The 19,778-nt window shown below is 35.6% G+C and overlaps 1 long non-coding RNA gene across 1 annotated transcript in view; it reads left to right on the forward strand.

The window, feature by feature from the left end:
* Positions 1 to 743: 743 nt before the first annotated feature.
* The window catches only part of LOC133519223 (uncharacterized), a 121,835-nt gene continuing 102,800 nt past the window's right edge, over positions 744 to 19,778 (forward strand). Inside the window, exons 1-2 of the long non-coding RNA XR_009799602.1 lie at positions 744 to 1,661; positions 2,993 to 3,052. This is a non-coding gene — a long non-coding RNA (uncharacterized LOC133519223). The remainder of the gene's footprint in view (positions 1,662 to 2,992; positions 3,053 to 19,778) is intronic.

Below are 19,778 nucleotides of genomic sequence, written 5' to 3' on the forward strand. Positions count from 1 at the left end.
GTTCCAATCTTCTTTGGAGGACCCGCTGAATTGCGCATTATGTCCACCATCAACCAAAAACGTTACATTCGAGACTGACAGATCAGTATCATATTGGAAGGAGATTTAATAACTAAAACTCGAAATGGCCTGTTAAAGACAACTTAGAAAGTTGCACTGCTTATAATTTTGTTACGAATATCGTCTATAAGAATAGGCATGCCGAAAAAACATTGCATATAAAATATATTGCCAATATTAGCACACATGAAGCTGAGAATATTATTAGATCTCAACCAAGTTTTTAATATATTATTTTTATATCTTAAACGAGCAATTCTGGCATATATTTTTCGGGGATATCGGAATCGGCTCTAACAATTTCGGTGCAATTTGCTATATGGGGGTTTTTAAGGGCAAAAAATCGATCTAGTCTTATCTCTGGGAAAACGCGCATTTTTATTTTTTGTATTTTATTGTATTGACACTATATTTTTACAATAGGTGTAACCCTTAATCATCTCAGGCGGTCGGTAAAGAAGTTGCGCGGTAATTTCCAAAAAAGTAGCTTTTGGTACTAACTTTATTATATTACGTATTTATTTACTCACCCAGTTTGTAGCCCGACCATACTTCCCAACCGTCTAGGTAGAACGGTAGACCTATATATGTTAACTCAATAACACCAACGTCTTGGTAAAACTATGACTTGGTCGTGTTATTAAAAAAAAAGATATGTATAGATAGATATTTATAGAGTTCTTGCATGATACAAATACATCAAAAATGTAATGTACAGTCTGCGCGCTCTACTCTTAACCCCGAGAGGCAAGCGGCGATACTTTCTCTCGCTAAACTGTTTGCGGGTAGTTTTCCCGCGCCCTGCGCCGTAACGTCCTGTTTGTTTTGGCCTAACTTCGCTACTTTTACCATGTTTATCGCATTTCGACTTTGTGCTGCTAAGTGATTGTATTGAGAGTGAAATTTTCTGTAAATTGATTTTATAAAATTGATAATTAACTTTGTCATAAATGTGACTAAACCATCATGTTGATAAAATTATAATAAATGAACTGCTCAGTAAAATGTGTGATTTTTAAAACTGTCAAAAATTCTTGATAAATGTAAAATAATTGATGCGAATACTAAATTATCAACACAACATAAAATATTCGTAGAAACTCAAAACACAGTTACGAGAGCTTAATTATAAATTTATGGATTTAGTTCGGATTTAACGCAATTTCAATGCCCAAACACAAATAACAATCCAGCAACAATTCTAACGTTCGTCAATAAAACTTGAAACAATCGAATCTGGCATTAATTTAATTATTAATTGTACCACAACAGACGAGACAAAGGAGCGTCATCTACGTCGACGCTCGCATTCAATTAACGAGAGACAACCCTAGAACAATAGCTAATAAAACTTTTGTACAAAAATCTATCGGTATGTTTTCCGTACTGGCGTTTGAGGAGTAAAACTTTTGTCTTCATTTAATCTGGGGCGCCCGGCTGTGTTCGCGGGCATTCGCGCCGCGGCCGTCTACGCGAGCGGTCTACGAGGCCCTCGCCGCGCTACGCCGTAGTCAACCGCCGTGCTACGATCGTGAAACTTTGTGGATTGTTTGTGAGTGAAATGTTGGTGTTTGCTGTTTGAATCCCGAGTTTGTGCACAAGTAAGTTTTAGATGTATTATATAACACGTTTATCTTGAAGTTAGATAAAGTTGATGAAAGTTGGAGATAGAAGAAAACTTTGCGTACGAACAAATGCACGCTGAATTTAAATAGAAGGATGTAAACGAGTATTTAGGAATTTATAAATATTTGAATGTGTATTATAATAATACGTTGAATCACTTTATTTATCAGGAATTATGTTTAAAATAATAACTGTATCGTAATATATATGTAGGTAACTGTAACTTTTTTTTATCTTTTTTTTCACCTAATACATGTCAAATAGCGAAATATAAAAAAATACCAACTTTTTGAAACACAAAACATGGTTGGTATAGACTAATTAGTTAAGGCCAGAAATTAATTAAAAAATACGCTAAACAGCTACGTAAAGTTTTTCGATCGTTTCTTCAAACAAAAATGACACTTTTGACACTGCCATATTCGGTCTATATTTTACCTTATTTAGACCTAATATTAATCATAATCATATATTTATTGCGATCATGTTGGTACAAACAAATACAGGTGAAACTTACAAAATTAAGACCCTAAGGTATTGCAAAACTATTACTACAAGACTAACTAACTATTAGACGTATCTTAAAGTTAGAATCGGGCCGTAATACAAGTCAGGACACAAGTATTTATTACCGTGTTTGTAAAGCATAGCACGGGCGTATTTCGATTCTAATAACATGTTATAAATTCGATCTGAATTAATTATGGACCTGTCAGTGTCAAAGGTGAGGGGTTTGATAAATCAGATCCATATCTACCTGATTTAGATCATGTTCATATCCTATTGTCATGATTTTTTAGTAATTGTACCAAATAGTGTAAGCAAATATAATGTTTACTAGGCAACATTCTTAAAATACCTGAGTTTAATATCAGGGTGATGGGTAATGTACTAATGTATAATGACTTACCTGGCAATTCTTGAGCTAGCAAGTGGCAGGGGTAAGGGAAGCTGAAGAGAGTAGTGTACAGACTCGTTCACTTGGATTGGGGAAGGCAAAGAGATGATATCTTGATAGTAACGGGTTGAGCAAAGTAAAGCCGACACGGCACCTCCATTTTAGACTTAGAGCAATCACATAAATATATATTAATAATACTATTATTAACATCAGAATACGCCTTACAGTTTATTATTCAGTTATAATCGTATGATGTTCGTAAGTAACCAATTTTTGTTGCTTTACGAATTTTTACATAACAAAATGGTCAGAATAACTAGCTGTCATTTATACGTCATGTACAAAACCCCGATGGAATATGGGTAATTGAATAAAAGTTGTTGAAAATAAATGTGTTGTTGACAGCGCGGGCGCCGCCGGCCATGACGCGCGCGGCGTTGTTCACCGTACTGCTCGCTGTTTCTGGTAAGTTCAGGGACTTATAGAAAACAGCAACTGGGTACTTGACAAATGTTGTATATTATAACAAAATTTAGCTAAATGGATAGAAAATGAGCCACCCATTATAAAAATAAAACCGGCCAAGAGCATGTCGGGCCACGCTCAGTGTAGGGTTCCGTAGTTACTCTTCCGTCACAATAAGCTAAACTGGAGCTTAAAGTGTAGTAAATGGTACCTTTCACCCGAGTTAAACAAATAGGCAAATTTGCATAATCAGTACCTAATTAAAGTAAGTCTTTTTACTATGAAGGGAAAACTTTTTGCGATAACTCAAAAACAGCTAAACTGATCATGTCCGCTATAGTTTTCATTTAATGTCTTTCTTAAGCTCTACTTCCACGATTTTTTTCATATTTTTTGGACCTATGGTTCAAAAGTTAGAGGGGGGGGACACATTTTTTTTTTTCTTTCGGAGCGATTATCTACGAATATATTCACTTTATCAAAAAATCTTTCTTGAAAACCCCTATTAGTTTTGAAAGACCTTTCCAACGATACCCCACACTCTAGGGTTGAATCGAAAAAAAAAATTCACCCCTACTGTACGTGTAGGGGAGGTACCCTAAAAAAAATTAAATTTTTAGATTTTATTGTACGACTTTGTCGGCTTTATTGATTTATATATCCATGCCAAAATTCAGCTTTCTAGCACTAACGACCACGGAGCAAAGCCTCAGACAGACAGACAGACAGACAGACAGACAGACAGACGGACATGGCGAAACTATAAGGGTTCCGTTTTATGCCATTTGGCTACGGAACCCTAAAAAGTGGAATTAAAAAAGAGATATTAAGATTATAAAAAAATATAAGGTTCCAAATTCTAATGTACTACACCTACTTTCAAATACCCTTCAATATCTTGCATTTTATTAAAAAACAATATTGTACAATTATATACAAAAACGCAGTATTACACTGTCAAAATAGAAATGTTCATGAATTTCTATACATTTATGTCGGACCAATGAAATGTGACGTTACATTACAATATCATTTTAGAGGCGTTTCAATCGTCGACTGCGAGCGTCAGACTTTAACTCTAATTTCTGATCTTTGTGTTGCTTAAATGCCATGAGTCTTATATATTTGATCCTCAAGGAAATTAAGATCGATTAACATTATTTACAAAAAAACTGTCAAGTAGTCAATTGAAAATTAAATATAGCACGGAAATGATGAGGTGACGTTTCGTCTTAATCTCTCATCGGCCCTAGAAGCCGCCTCTATTTAGTCTAAAGCATTGAAGGCAGTGTAACCATCCTCTGAGCTTTAATCTTTCCATTCTTAACCATTTTTTGTTAAAAGTTGGGCTGCCTTCAGAGCTCTATGTTGTATATTGTCTATATATTGGTATATACATATGTATAAACCATGACTTTTTTATTTAGATTTTTATCTATAGGCATACGAAGTGGTGTTCAATAGAAATAACAAATATTATAGAATAACCAATTTACCCTAATTGCTAATGCTTCATTGCGTAATTACGCATTTAACTATTTTAATTGCTGACATGTACAATTCTTATACAACGTGTCCCAAAACTCAACGATAAGCCGGCACCAGAGGATGGAGCTGCTTATGATTAGTCGAGAAAAAATAAGGAAAAAAATATATCTCAATTATTTTAGAAATTACAGAAAAAAAATGAAATTCATTGAAAATCGACATCCCTAATGGTATTTTTAACGACCATGTCTACAAATATTCAAATATTACTGTTTTTTATTTTGTTTTTGGAAACTTCAGTAGCTCTGCTATCTAACACAGTTCTTAAAAATACCAAAATACATGTAGTTTTTACACAAAAAATAATCAAAATTCATTTTGTCCCTACAATTTTGAAAGATTGTTTCTTACAGTCCACTTTCAATCATCATGGTGTAAAAAAATAGTATCGACACCACTATGGCAATTATTTTCAAAAGTTGACGCAACTAACCAAGATTCCAAAATGGTATAATACTTTGGGAAACCTAGTCACAACAAAAAACAACGAATTTTTAAACAAGAACCGACATTTTTAAATGCTGATATTAATCACTTTTGAAAAGGGTTGTTGTTGCAAGTTTTAAAATTTCAATGGAAAATGTGGGTAGTTAATACAATTTTCAAGTCAGTACACTCTGATCCTTTGTTCGCTGTGCACCGTTCCGTGTTAATTGATGTGGCTCTCATACTAACAACTCTTGGCTTTGCTTTTTGGACTGGTGATCTGCAAACTGTACTGACCTGGCATTATTTTGGACTGTGATTGTGTTTTGTGTATTGGACTTTTTCCGTATTCTGGATTGTTTAGCGTTTATCATGCCGCTACCGTACACACCGTTGGAATACGCTAATATGCATCTCATTTATGGAGAATGCCGATGCAATGCTAACGCTGCTAGCAGATTGTATCGAGAAAGGTACCCAAATGTTCAAAGACATCCGGATTATCGAGTGTTTATTAATGTACATCAAGCCTTTGCGGAAGGTCGTTTACCATTTGACAGGAGACACACTGGAAGACCTAGATTGGAACGCGATGAAGAAGTTCTCAATGAAATAGAAAACGATTCAACTACCTCGGTACGTGCCATAAGCTACGGGAATACCAAAAAGTTCTGCACATCGAATTCTAAAACGTCACAGACTTCACCCATATCACTACAGGCGTGTGCAGACGTTACTACCGCGGGACTATCCACATCGGGTCGCATTTTGCCGTGCGATGCTGCAAAAGCACAGGGAAGATCCCCAATTCTTAGACAAAGTTCTATGGTCGGATGAATCAACCTGCAAGAAAGATGGCTATTCAAATCTACACAACTTACATAGTTGGAGCAATGAAAATCCGCACTTGATGAGAGAAGACAAATCTCAGTATCAATTCAAGGTTAACTTATGGACGGGCATCTTAAATGGAAATGTAATTGGACCCTTTGAGTTACAAGGAAACCTTAATGGTGATGGCTATTTGACCTTTTTACAAAACGACTTGCCTGAATTATTAGAAGACGTGCCTTTACGTGATTTACAAAACATGTGGTTTCAAAATGATGGTTGCCCAGCTCACTATGCCCGTGCAGTGCGAGAATACTTAAACCAAGAGTATCCAGGGCGTTGGATCGGGCGACTTGGTCCTATCTTGTGGCCACCCCGTTCGCCCGACCTGAACCCCCTGGACTTCTTCTACTGGGGCTGTCTTAAAGACAAAATCTACTCAAAACCCATAGCAACATTGGACGAGCTTCGCCAAAAAATCACACAAGCTGCGGATCATATCAATGGTAGAAGATATGCACGACGGATAAAACGATCATTTCTAAGGCGATGTCATGTCTGTATTAATGCCGGTGGCAGGCAATTTGAACATTTACTGTAGTATTAATAATGTAGTAAATGAATTAAAAAAAAAGGAAAAAAAATTGTACCATTTCTTTGCATTTATTCAACAACAAAAATCCTTTTTTGGGTACAGTAAAAGTGATTACCGCCAACATTAAATAATGTCGATTCTTGTTTAAAAATTCGTTGTTTTTTTTTGTGACTAGGTTTCCTAAAGTATTATACCATTTTGGAATCTTGGTTAGTTGCGTCAACTTTTGAAAATAATTGCCATAGTGGTGTCGATACTATTTTTTTACACCATGATGATTGAAAGTGGACTGTAAGAAAAAATCTTTCAAAATTGTAGGGACAAAATGAATTTTGATTATTTTTTGTGTAAAAACTACATGTATTATGGTATTTTTAAGAACTGTGTTAGATAGCAGGGCTACTTAAGTTTCCAAAAACAAAAAAAAAACAGTAATATTTGAATATTTGTGACATGGTCGTTAAAAATACCATTAGGGATGTCGATTTTCGATGAATTTCATTTTTTTTCTGTAATTTCTAAAATAATTGAGATATATTTTTTTCCTTATTTTTTCTCGACTAATCATAAGCAGCTCCATCCTCTGGTGCCGGCTTATCGTTGAGTTTTGGGACACGTTGTATTTTACCAATAAACGTGTATGAATATGAGTATGAGTATTAAGATCACCGCTAAGTTACAGTCGTAGCGATACGTCGTAGCTGATAACATAGGTTTCCCGGTATGTAGAGGAAATGCTTCGTAGATGAAAAATGACAACGTGTCGTGATTAGCGCTGAATGGGTTAAATAACTACGATACTTTCAACAGTTCTTAAACTTAACTCTTTTATTCTTATTTTTTTAATGAAAATATATGTTAAATATTATTTCAGTGAAAATAACCTTTCTTAAAAATGTCAGACGCCAACAAAATCTTGTTATGTTTGTTAACATTATTCGTAATTTCTATTGAACTCCACTTTATATACCCGGAGTGCAAAGAGAGGTCCGGCGCGCCATCTCAAAGGACGGGAACGCACTTACAACCTCTCTGATGTTGCGGGTGTCCAGGGGCGGCGGTAGTCGCTTACCATCAGGTGATCCGTCTGCTCGTTTGTTTCCTATATCATAAAAAAGTGTAAGCTGTGCAGTTTGCATGTAGTTAAAGGAATTTAAATATACTGTGTGATATTTATTAAATAATATAGGTATGATTTCTGTTTATTTTTACATTATTAACAAACCAGCGGATTATTAAAAAGAACATACTTTAGTTTACACTGTATAATAATTTCTTTGAAATATACTACCAAACATGTTTATTGATATCTGATATACAATGCTCATTCCAAAATGGAAGCCCCATCCCAAATATCAGTACATTGAATAAATTATTTGTTTCATATGAACCTGAGTGCGTAGCTGACGTGCCAATCGTTCACGCTCGGTAGCGTTATAAAGTCATCTCTCACTCTCTCTCTCTCTCTCTATCATTCTTCAATATTAGTGCGACAGCGACAGTTGCGTTTCGTTCGCTACGGAGCACGGTACAAATTAATGTCGGAAATACATTTAATTAATTTCAGCAACTCTTTGCGCCGATGCTTAATTACATTCGATCAGATCAGGCTAATGTAAATAAAGGTTTAATTAACTATTACACTATGAAAGCAATTTCATACGGGCTGCTTTCCAACTTGACAATAATGATATTACATATGGTGGATTTTTATCGCACTAGCGAAAATTAGCACATTACGTATCTATACTGAAAATTTAAAGAGCCATAATGTACTGTAAAACTTTGTACGATACATGTGCAAATAGGTAATTTGCGGTTCCTCTTTTTCGTACATGTATTGTAATTTAATAATAAGGCGTGCATCCCATTATAGGTGTACCCCTTACATTTCACTTAAGTGTCAAAAGGGCCTCTACGCGTTAGCTTCGGTTCCGCGCAGCCCTCCCAAAGGTCAGGAACACCATTGTTCCTTGTTGGGAAATACTTAATTTTATTCAACTTATAAATCTATTTTTTTTTTATTTGGACACATGAGTAGCAATCTAATGAGTTTGGTTACTATTGAGTTGAGTTACAATTTGGTCCATATTAGAACGAGTAATATAAGTTTAACTTTATTTTCGTCACATTATGAGTGTTTTTTTCTGTAACAATATCACTAATTCCGAATTTAAGTTACAATAATGTCAATTCTGCCAGTGGGGTTTGAAAACTAAAAAATAACATACCTAGTAAAAAAGTATTATTAGTCGGTGTTGTTATTTAAAAAACTGGTAATAATATTGATATATTGAAGAAGTTTCTCGAACAACAACGTTAAAAATACAACACAAAGGAGACTTCTTTCTAGTCCGCATTAGCAATGAAGCGGAGACCGATGCGGTATCAAAAATTCCATTACTAGTAAAAAGCTAGTGTTTCGATGCATAATGCAGAAAAGACGTGACCGCGGGACGACATTATCTAGGGCTCTAGTCACAGGCGCAAGCAGGAGTAGTAGTGGTTAAGTAGCTATACCACGCGCGTGTTGGCATTTGACATTTACATTAGCAACTGCGTGAATTCGATAGTTGTCCCTCAAAGGTGATCAAATGAAATATAATAATAAAATTTGAATCTGATTTACTTAGCAGAAACATATTATATTTTCCCCTATGCACAATATTGGTTTTGACTAAAACTATGTAGATGGAAACTTCGTAACCGAAAACTGAGCTTTTTAGGGTTCCGTACCCAAAGGGTAAAACGGGACCCTATTACCGAGACTCCGCTGTCCGTCCGTCCGCCCATCTGTCACCAGGCTGTATCTCATGAACCGTGATAACTAGACAGTTGAAATTTTCACAGATGATGTATTTCTGTTGCTGCTATAACAACAAATACTTAAAAGTACGGAACCCTCGGTGGGCGAGTCCGACTCGCACTTGTCCGGTTTTTCTTTATCCACGACATATTTTTTTTCTTTAAATGTGTCGTCAAATCGCCTTTCGCTTTTAACTTGCCGATCGCTATCAAATTTTTAAATTCTCCCACGAAGCGTCCCGTTGTTCTAAGCCATGGGAGCCTGCAGCGCATGACAATTGTTGTTCTAGCATTAATGTTGTCTCTGTCTTGTGATGTTGCTATTCAGATGTTATTTATCATGACTTGATAAAATCAGAAAAGATGCTGACTATAAAGCAGTTATCACACTGAATCAGGTCCGCACGCTCCGGTATGCATGTTTTTTTTTCAAAGCTGAAATAAATGTCATATACTGGAATCGAACCAGCGTTTTCTGTTATCGCGGCAGGTGCCTGAGCCCCTCAGCCACCGGGGTCACGGCGGCATAGGTCGAATTTTGTCAAGTATATGCATTTCTTACTGAAGGCTTACGGGGCCATCCTAGCTACATTTTTTTTCAAATATGTGTTATGCATTATTCTGTTTTTTTTTGTACAATGCTTGCACCTACTACTATTTCTGTTTTGCTTGAAATGCTTTTAGGCATTTAGTCCGCTATTTGTACTTTTTTATATCGTGCAATAAAGTTTAAATAATTAAATAAATGTAACATTAATTTTACATGATGTTCAATTTTAATTTTGTATAATAATTAATTACATGACTTAAGCGAATAAACAAGCCAAAACAAACTCATAACACGAGTGTTTCTCATTTAATAAAGTTGTAATTATATTATTTTGCTCTCACTTCACACATTTCATACATGACCTCTTCTTCATGAATATTAATAGTAGATTGTTAACCAAGGGATCGAATGGTACCTTTTACCCGGATTAAACATTATACTTTTCATTCCGAATACGAGGAAAGTAAAATACATTTTAAAAAACACGGATAAGTATGAACTTCAGTACTATTTCTTCAGCTTCCAATTAACAATACTTATATAAGTAAAAATATCATTATTTATGGAATGGAAAGTTAATTATCAGAATCAAAATGGTACAACAATCCATTTAAAAACAAAAGTTTAATTAATTATTGTAACAAAAGAAATTGTCTGCACACTTTTCAGAACAACTAATACCCACTTTCAGAGCATGCTGAGAAATGAAAAACCGGACAAATGCGAGTCGCACTTGCTCACCGAAGGTTCCGTACTTTATAGTATTTGTTGTTATAGCGGCAACAGAAATATATCATCTGTGAAAATTTCAACTGTCTAGCTTTCACGGTTGATGAGATACAGCCTCTTAACTAAGAGTACTATTCAATAACTAGGAGTACAGTCAAGTGAAAAAATATAGGTCCACGCAACTTACTTAAAAATATACCCCATAGCTCTTAATTTGCCGACATAGAGCTATGGACGATATTTATGAGCAACTTTTGTGCACCCATATTTTTACACTTGACTGTACTTAGAGCCGATTTTTCATTCCCCAGTTAAACAGACGGATGCTGTCCGTCTATATTCCACTGATAACATGATTTTCATGTGACATTCTCATAACGTGATTCGTTGAAATAATTATCGGAGGAGTTAAATGGTAGCTGAAATACTAGCTTATTTCAAATTAGTTCACGTTACTGAACTACTCAAAGATACCTTGGATTATAGTAACTACGAATGATATTACATTTTGAAAAGGTAAAATTAAGAAAAGGCACATTCGATTTAAAAGCTAATACCAGCTTCATCTGAAATCTCCATTTCGCCGAAATCTCCAGCAACATACAAACGCACCCGCGCTAACCCCGCCTAGTTCTCTAAGCCCGCTTTTACCCCATAATTCCGGCAGCAAATAATTTCCAATAAGTTCAGAGCTCTTCAGCGTAAATCATCATATCATACCGCTGCAATATCAAAGCCTCGCGGTTGCCTCCTTCCCATCCCATACCTACCAACCACCATCAACAGATCCCTCAACTCCGTAAGAAATCCGTGCAAATTGCACTTGGCGAGAGCTCAAGTTATGCTGGCTTATCATATGTAACACAGTCCACTTTTTAATTACATGCATCATACTGCCTGAGTGCAGTTTTAAAAAGGATTTCGCGATTTGAGTTTTAAATGCGGTTTTTTTAGGGTTCCGTAGTCAACTAGGAACCCTTATAGTTTCGCCATGTCCGTCTGTCTGTCTGTCTGTCTGTCTGTCTGTCTGTCTGTCTGTCTGTCTGTCTGTCTGTCTGTCTGTCTGTCTGTCTGTCTGTCTGTCTGTCTGTCTGTCTGTCTGTCTGTCTGTCTGTCTGTCTGTCTGTCTGTCTGTCTGTCTGTCTGTCTGTCTGTCCGAGGCTTTGCTCCGTGGTCGTTAGTGCTAGAAAGCTGAAATTTGGCATGGATATATAAATCAATAAAGCCGACAAAGTCGTACAATAAAATCTAAAAATTTAATTTTTTTTAGGGTACCTCCCCTACACGTATAAGTGGGGGTGATTTTTTTTTTCGCTTCAACCCTAGAGTGTGGGATATCGTTGGAAAGGTCTTTCAAAACTAATAAAGGTTTTTAAGAAACAATTTTTGATAAAGTGAATATATTCGGAGATAATCGCTCCGAAAGAAAAAAAAAATGTGTCCCCCCCCCTCTAACTTTTGAACCATAGGTCCAAAAAATATGAAAAAAATCGTGGAAGTAGAGCTTAAGAAAACTATAGCGGACATGATCAGTTTAGCTGTTTTTGAGTTATCGCAAAAAGTTTTCCCTTCATATTAAAAAGACTTACTTTAATTAGGTACTGATTATGCAAATTTTCCTATTTGTTTAACTCGGGTGAAAGGTACCGTTTCATCCCTTGGTTAACAATTTACTATACTTTAAGCTCCAGTTTAGCTTATTGTGACGGAAGAGTAACTACGGAACCCTACACTGAGCGTGGCCCGACATGCTCTTGGCCGGTTATCTTTATTTTGGTTTGTAATTAAAAAGTTTCGAGTGCTGTGATATTTTTAATGTTAATGTGTAACGGTTTTGGCTAGATCTACTTTGGTAGTTCATTTCAGTTTGGTAGGCGTGAAAGTAAACTACTATTTCGCTTTATAAATTTATTTATTACATCTGAATGGCCGAGAAAAGTCCTTATTAAAAATAGCCTCAATTTATGTTGGCCTTTTTTATTAAAACATTATTTGCAGTATGAAATTTTGCTGACATTAGAGTTACTTACTTTCTTGCGATTGAACGAGTAACGGTCCGATTCGAACTTTAAGATACGTCAAAGATTTGCTAACGATACGATATGGATTAGATATATCAGTCTCAAAAGTGACGAATCTTCAAGCAAAAACGTCTTCTTTGCCACTGACATCCAATCCATATCGTATCTTTAGGAAAATTTTGACATATCTTAAAGTTTGAATCGCGCCGTTATTATACTTAGCATTTGATATTGAGACGATGTACGCCCGCCGGCTATTAAGAAGTACACAATGAAATAAAAAAGTCCAGGCCGTCATGAGGGACATTAAATTTCCGGTTGCATAACCAACCAAGTATAACATTTTTAATGATATACGCCGCAGGCTGATAACGTGCATGGCAGACGTGTATATTATACTCGTCTGGAATCTGCACGTGAATCATGGTGAGTGCAGTCGGCTCGTCCTCTACGTCAAGCACTGGCTTTGATGCAGATACGTTTCTAAATTAATTACATAACAACGCTGTTATTCTAAGTACATACTTTTAACGAAATAAACTAGAAACGAAATCCTATAAGATAGAAATAATAAACATAATAACATAACTTGCCTTTAAACCACTATTTATGCAAAAAATAGAAATACGTGGGAAAATAAATGTATCACCAAGACACCACAAGGGGTTGGAAATATTAGTAAATTACTTACAATCATAGAAATGGACTGTATATGAGAAAAAAAAATAAAGTACTTGTTTGACGTCCTGACGAATAGTTAATAGGGAATTTCGGAAAAATTGGAAAGAGTTTCGCTTGTTGATCTTCTGCGGGTCCGCAATTTCAAAAACTATCAGCGTCAATTCTACGCGTACCATTTCACTTTGCTTTAACAGTTTTTTGCTATTTCCAATGGGCTCGTACCGATAAGTTTTCCAGAACTTACGTACGATATATCCTTTCATATTTACTTGTCGCTTTTCAGTGAAGGAAAACATCGTCACGAAATCGGACTTATCCCATTAAGACCTAGTTTCCCTCTGGATTAGAAAGTAAGATGGCAGTTACTTTCGTAAAAACCAGTGCCTACGCCAATTTTTGGGATTTGTTGCGAAGCGGATCTCATGCTCCGATAATCCGGGACAGAGATTTTCAGGCAATCCTTATCCGGGCTCATTCTCCTCCGTATTGATAAAACTTTTGGCCCGATTCGAAGAATGAAATACGATAACGATAAGTTCTGGTTTAGATAAGTTCTCATTTAGATATCGTTTATATGTCGTATAATTGACAGAAGCAGCTCAATTCGGGCAACCAATGTCACTTTGATCTTAGAAATATCGTAAATAGATCTTACTGGGATCACAGCGGAATCAAAATAAATGTCAATTTTGACATGTCGTTTAGTTATCAATCTTTTAAACATCTTTCCAAGATCTTAAACGTGTCTTAATCATTCTTCTAATAGGGCCGTTAATATCTATCTTCTTCTTCTTCTCTGTTCATTCCCACTTTAGGTGGTGTCGACTCTCTTAATTTGTCTTAATTCTTGTCGGATCAGGAAGCTTCTCCTTCTTTAACAGGCTAGTCATACTGGTCCACTACGGCCTCTATCTATTTCTTTTTCCGGTAGGTATAGTGCTTTCTTAACCACATACTCGTCATCTCTGCGCATGATATGTCCATACCACCGCAGACGACATTCATTTAGCTTTTCGGAGATAGGGGCTACCTTGAAGCTTCCACGTATGTGTTCATTTCTGACCTTATCAAGCCTAGTAACCCCTCCCGACTTTCGAAGCATCTTCATTTCTGTCGTGTAAAGCTTTTGTACGTCTGTCTTCTGCATTGATCAGCATTCAGCCCAACCATACAACAATGCTGGTCTGACAGCATTCTGAGAGCAGCCAAATTCTCCCCCCCCCCTTGCTAGGAGAGGGGTAAGGAGCGGCGTGTCCCACACACCGTGCGTAAATGCATTCCCACTCCGTCAGAGAAAGGTCAAAATGTAAAGGTGATAAAACTTAATATCCATATCATACACAATTTATTAAATCCATGTATGTACGACCATAATAATATGCTATTATTAAAGTTCAGGAAGAAAGATACACTGCATTTTTGTTGAAACATATATCAAACTTGAATATACTTTAAACGCGCGAACATTTCTATAATAATATCCGCTTCGTTAAACTCGCGAAGAAAAGTTCCTCGTATCAGTGTCCGTCAGGCTTTGTTGAAGCCTTGTGCTCCACTTGCCCACTGCCCACCCCACTACAACAGCCCACTGCCCACACCCACGTTTGCGCCCGTATTAAACGCTTCAGTTGACCCATCATGGCCGCCACACGTCCGGCAAATATTTGCGTATTGGCCGACCTACCCGCGTGAATCTAATTTTAACCCTATTTTACAGAAGATTGAGTGGATTTTGGCTTGAATAAAGCTAGAACAAGTTACAGCGTTAATTAAAAGTTTAGTTTATTTGGAACCGATATTATTTGCTAAAACTATGTTCCAATTAATTCGGGACTGAATGTAAACATAAAGAGATAGGAATGAATTATTTGTGTACCTTAAGTTTAAATGGTAGCTTAAAACTTTGTATCTATCGTAATTTTTGGTATAACAATAATAACGTCATATTGTAGATAGTCATTGTTTTAGTGCAATAAAATCTATTTAATAGATCAACAGCATTTTGATTTTGTCAAAAATCATGTAGTTTTTGTGATTCTATTCCTAAAATTCTATTTCTACAATTTTTATTAAGGTTACAAGTAAATTTTGATATTAACTATACAGTAAATTAACAAAATGTGCCAAGATTGAAGGAAGAAGTAGAAATCTACGAATTCTGACTAAAACTTTTTGCAAAACATGCGAAAAATGTACATACATAAATGCATGCAAACAAAATAGTTATTTACGAAACAAGTGCAGAAAATAGGAAATTCACAACGAGTGGTGAAAAATTAAAACTCGACAGAAGGGAGTGTTTTAAATCGTCACGAGTTGCGAATTACTATTCGCACGTGTATCGTACAACGTTTTACAGTACATATGACTCTTTAAAGTTTCGACATATGAACGGAAAGTGCTCATTCCGGCACGGGGGAAAGTAGCACCATATGTACTGTAAATCTCTATTTTCTTTCTTTATAACCAATAAATAGTTAACGCAAGTAAGGAGAGAACCTATGTAGGTAATCTCCATACTTAATATTGAAAGTATATGTAAAATATACCTTATTCAAATGGAAAAAGGTGCAAATATAAACATTATCTTTGACAACTGCACCTGAACGGTAGCACTTTACGCTTAATAGTGTTCATTATCAATGAACGAGCGCTAAAGGTAACGAGTTCAATCAGTCCTGTAAATATTTGGCCAGCGGCAACCGCACGCACACGACCATGCGATCAACGTTATAAAAACTGTTGTGTTGTGAATTTGTTCGTGTATGGACACGGTGTGCAAGGCGTCTATACTCACAACAAAGTCAAAGGAACCTCATAAGGGTCTATCGTAGGGGTTGGCATTGTGAACAGTGAATCTTTGTTTACTTAGGGTTGGTTAAACAAATCGAGATAAGAAATTAAGTAACGACGGTTTGTTAACTGGCATCCAATTTAACGTACATACTCGTACATGATGGGTATGAAAATATTGTAACCGTGATTTAAGCAATTTTTTAACACAAAATCTGCCAAATTACATTATTCCATTGGCTTTTTTAAACATTTTTTTCAATCCCTTTCATCTCGGACTAAACTCAGTAGAATTCAATACCTTGTTCCAGTACTAAGTTACTTTTTAAATAAAAAATGTCCTTTTTCAGTTTCCATAGAGTGTCATGTTATCAGACGCTTGTAGAGTAAGTATCTTATCGCAGCCAAAAACCTTGGTTGTAAATTGTTTATTTATTTATTTAAACTAGTCAGAATAAGAATCCCCACTGTAACGAAAATGGCAAACATTCTTTAGGGATTCCACTGCAGAATAGCGTTTACTAACTGGTCATGATCCCAGTTAAACATTGGCACACACACATACACACGTCGATAAATCACCCGCCGCGTGACACTGACACTCCGCCAGCTGCCAGCTTATTGATCGAGCATTCTGTTGGTTCCACGCTCATTATTATGTTACTGGAATCATTCGGCTAATTGATGGTAACACGTTTTCTGTAATATTCAAGTTTCCTTTTGTACACATTTTCCAAGTACAAACCATTTTGGGAACAAATTAAAACAAACACAACTCAAACTCATATTACATGTTTGTGAAGCCAAATTATAGACAAATTCTGACTAGGTTCTTGTAGTCTTTTTAAAAATGTACATTTTAATACCGGTACTTAGTTTTTTCTCTAGGGTCTTCCAGAAGGAGTCTTCTAGACTAGTATTTTTATACAATTTTGATGTTTGACGATCTTTTGTGAAATTCTTAGTATTAAGTTTTCCATATCTATAATAATTCAATGTTTTTTTTAAAACAACAATAACTGCATTAATAAATTGCTCTGATATTTAGATTAAGATGATATTTGTAAAATTTGACGATTTAAAAGTGCTTGTTGCTAGGCCTATTTGAATAAAAAATATTTTGACTTTGACTTTGAAGTAATTATCGAATAATCAATCATTCGTAAGTGTGATTTGCTAAATATAAACATCTTACAGTCGTAGAAATCTAGAGGAGATTAAAATTAATTGAAAGTTTTAAGAATAATATAAAAATTAGCTTTGTGTGTTTGTATTAGGTTTAGTCATTCTAAGCTTTACTTTATATTTGTATGATTACTATTTTCAAGCTAAGTATGTATTATCTTTCTACATCGCACACACATTGTAGCTAATAACAACCTGCAAGTTATGATCGGTCCTAATCTTACCATACTAGGTTACGACATGCCATTAAAACTTGGCCCAGAGTTTAGCCTGCATGCTCTTTAAAATTGGCGAGATACCTTCTCGGATTTATAACTACTCGTATGAATCTGTGAGGTAAGAAACTTGATTTGCTAATTTTATCTGAGCATCTACTTATTATTGCATCAAGCCAGCCGAGGAAAACGTAGGTTCAATGCTTAAAAATATAATAACAATCTAATGAACATTTTAAACATGTCGCGCTCCAACACGTTAGTGGCTAATAAAGCGGAAACAGAACGCCAAATCCAATTTAGTCACAAAGCACATTCTTAATCAGGTCCATGCACTACGTTCTCTAGCGATAGCAGTTTGATGGCAAACAAATTTCGCCCCGAGGCGAAGTCTAGTAAGCATTTAAGCTCATTTGATGCTTAAATTGAGCACCAGGAATATGCAAAGCACTGGCTTTGAAACATATTGATGTTTCAAGGAACCACAGATACTCTGAGATTGATAGCGTATGTAATTTTATACTAATAAAGATAAGCAAGCTTATTTTGTGCTGCAAAAGAATTGTACGTGTCTATGCAGAAAAAAATTATATTGTACATATACATGAACAAGTTTGTTACCGTCTAAAAATATGTATGTATTTAAATAATACACAATATTATAACCTGTAACTGTACTTCCTCTCCTTTGCATATTTATCATATCAAGTACTGGTGGCAATGTAATAAGGCAAAACTGCTGCAATGCGTTTGTGTTTTTCCATTAAGGAGTTCCTTTGACAACATTCTGAGCTTCTGACTGCAGATCTGATGCATGTTTGCGCATTAATGGAATTACGCATGTACGCCAAATTAACTGTTTAAATTAAAATTGGTTCGTTTGTGAATGAAATTTCAGGTATGTATGTGTGAAAAAATATACGGAGTGAAGTTTAGTAAGAGGTCATGAAAATATAATTTGATTAATAACCTTAGAGACCCAGTACAGTTGATAATTCTACTTGCAATAATAATAATCATAATTCAGTCTATACGTCCCACTGCTGGGCACAGGCCTCCTGTGCGAGAGGGCTCGGGCTATAGTCCCCACGCTAGCCCAATGCGGATTGGGGACTTCACATATACCTTTGAATTTCTTCGCAAATGTATGCAGGTTTCCTCACGATGTTTTCCTTCACCGAAAAGCTAGTCATAAATATCAAATGATATTTCGTACATAAGTTCCGAAAAACTCATTGGTACTTTCAATATAGTACCTAAATCATTTTTAATCTAAAATAACGTAATAATTATTCTCGTCACAATTTACTTCATTATTTTTAATATCCTTCCCGTTCTGCTCCAGTTACGTGAGCCAAATTATAACTAATAAAAACTTGATATCTTTCAAAAAGCTTTTAATAATTATTTTTAATACTCAATCAAGAACATGATTAACACCTGATAAACGCTGAAAATTCCTTACTTTATAATTAAAAATCACAAGCCACGCTGGTAAGCGTGGATTAATTATAAATTCGTCCTCGTGACGCGGCTGCTAATGCGAGGCTTTGCGCGCCAGCCTACGGCTCCGATTACAACTGGGAGTTCTTATCCTTGGTACAACAACGATCCATCTTCCTGGAAACTTCATAGTTAGATATGCTCTTGTCTGATCAAGGGTGCTTCTCAACACCTTGGAATGCTTAGCATTCACGTAGGTAGGGATTCTATTGCTGTTTTATTTGAGGTAAGTTAGAAAAACTCGTTCTTATGACATTATCACTTGCATTTATTTTGAATTTATGTGTGTATCTGTATATATGCGTATCTTTAGTTATACCATGAATAACAATACACTTTTGGAATACTATTATCATTTGTATCTATTCCATTGATTTGTATTTAGAGTTTAGATTTTTTAAAGAGATTTTTTGGGCTTAGTAAAGTACATAAATCACTCTGATGACCATTGTAACTTTCAGAAATTACTTTCTGTTTAGTTTATTTTATTGGCATATTTAGTCGCACCCTTCAATATTAAGTCGTATAATGCCAAAACAGAAACTATTAATTACTTACACATAGCCCAAACCAAATATGCATATGCAAAAGCCCAGCTTCCAAATTATATTCAAACACTTGATCCTGTTGGCACACGGCCTCCGAGGGATCAAACAAACCAACTTATTTGAGATATGAATTAAGCAATAATATACTGTTTGTTTATGATAAGAGCGTGTACCTACATATCAGAGGTATATTTGTATGTAAGGGACTTCGGGTCGATAAACGGACTGTTTCCACAATGGAAATTATTCGAATGTGTAACAATGATGCGTCCCTGAAGGCCGATTTATGTGGTGTG

The sequence above is a fragment of the Cydia pomonella genome, chromosome 6 (genome assembly GCF_033807575.1).
Source record: "Cydia pomonella isolate Wapato2018A chromosome 6, ilCydPomo1, whole genome shotgun sequence".
Taxonomy (NCBI): Eukaryota; Metazoa; Arthropoda; class Insecta; order Lepidoptera; family Tortricidae; genus Cydia; species Cydia pomonella.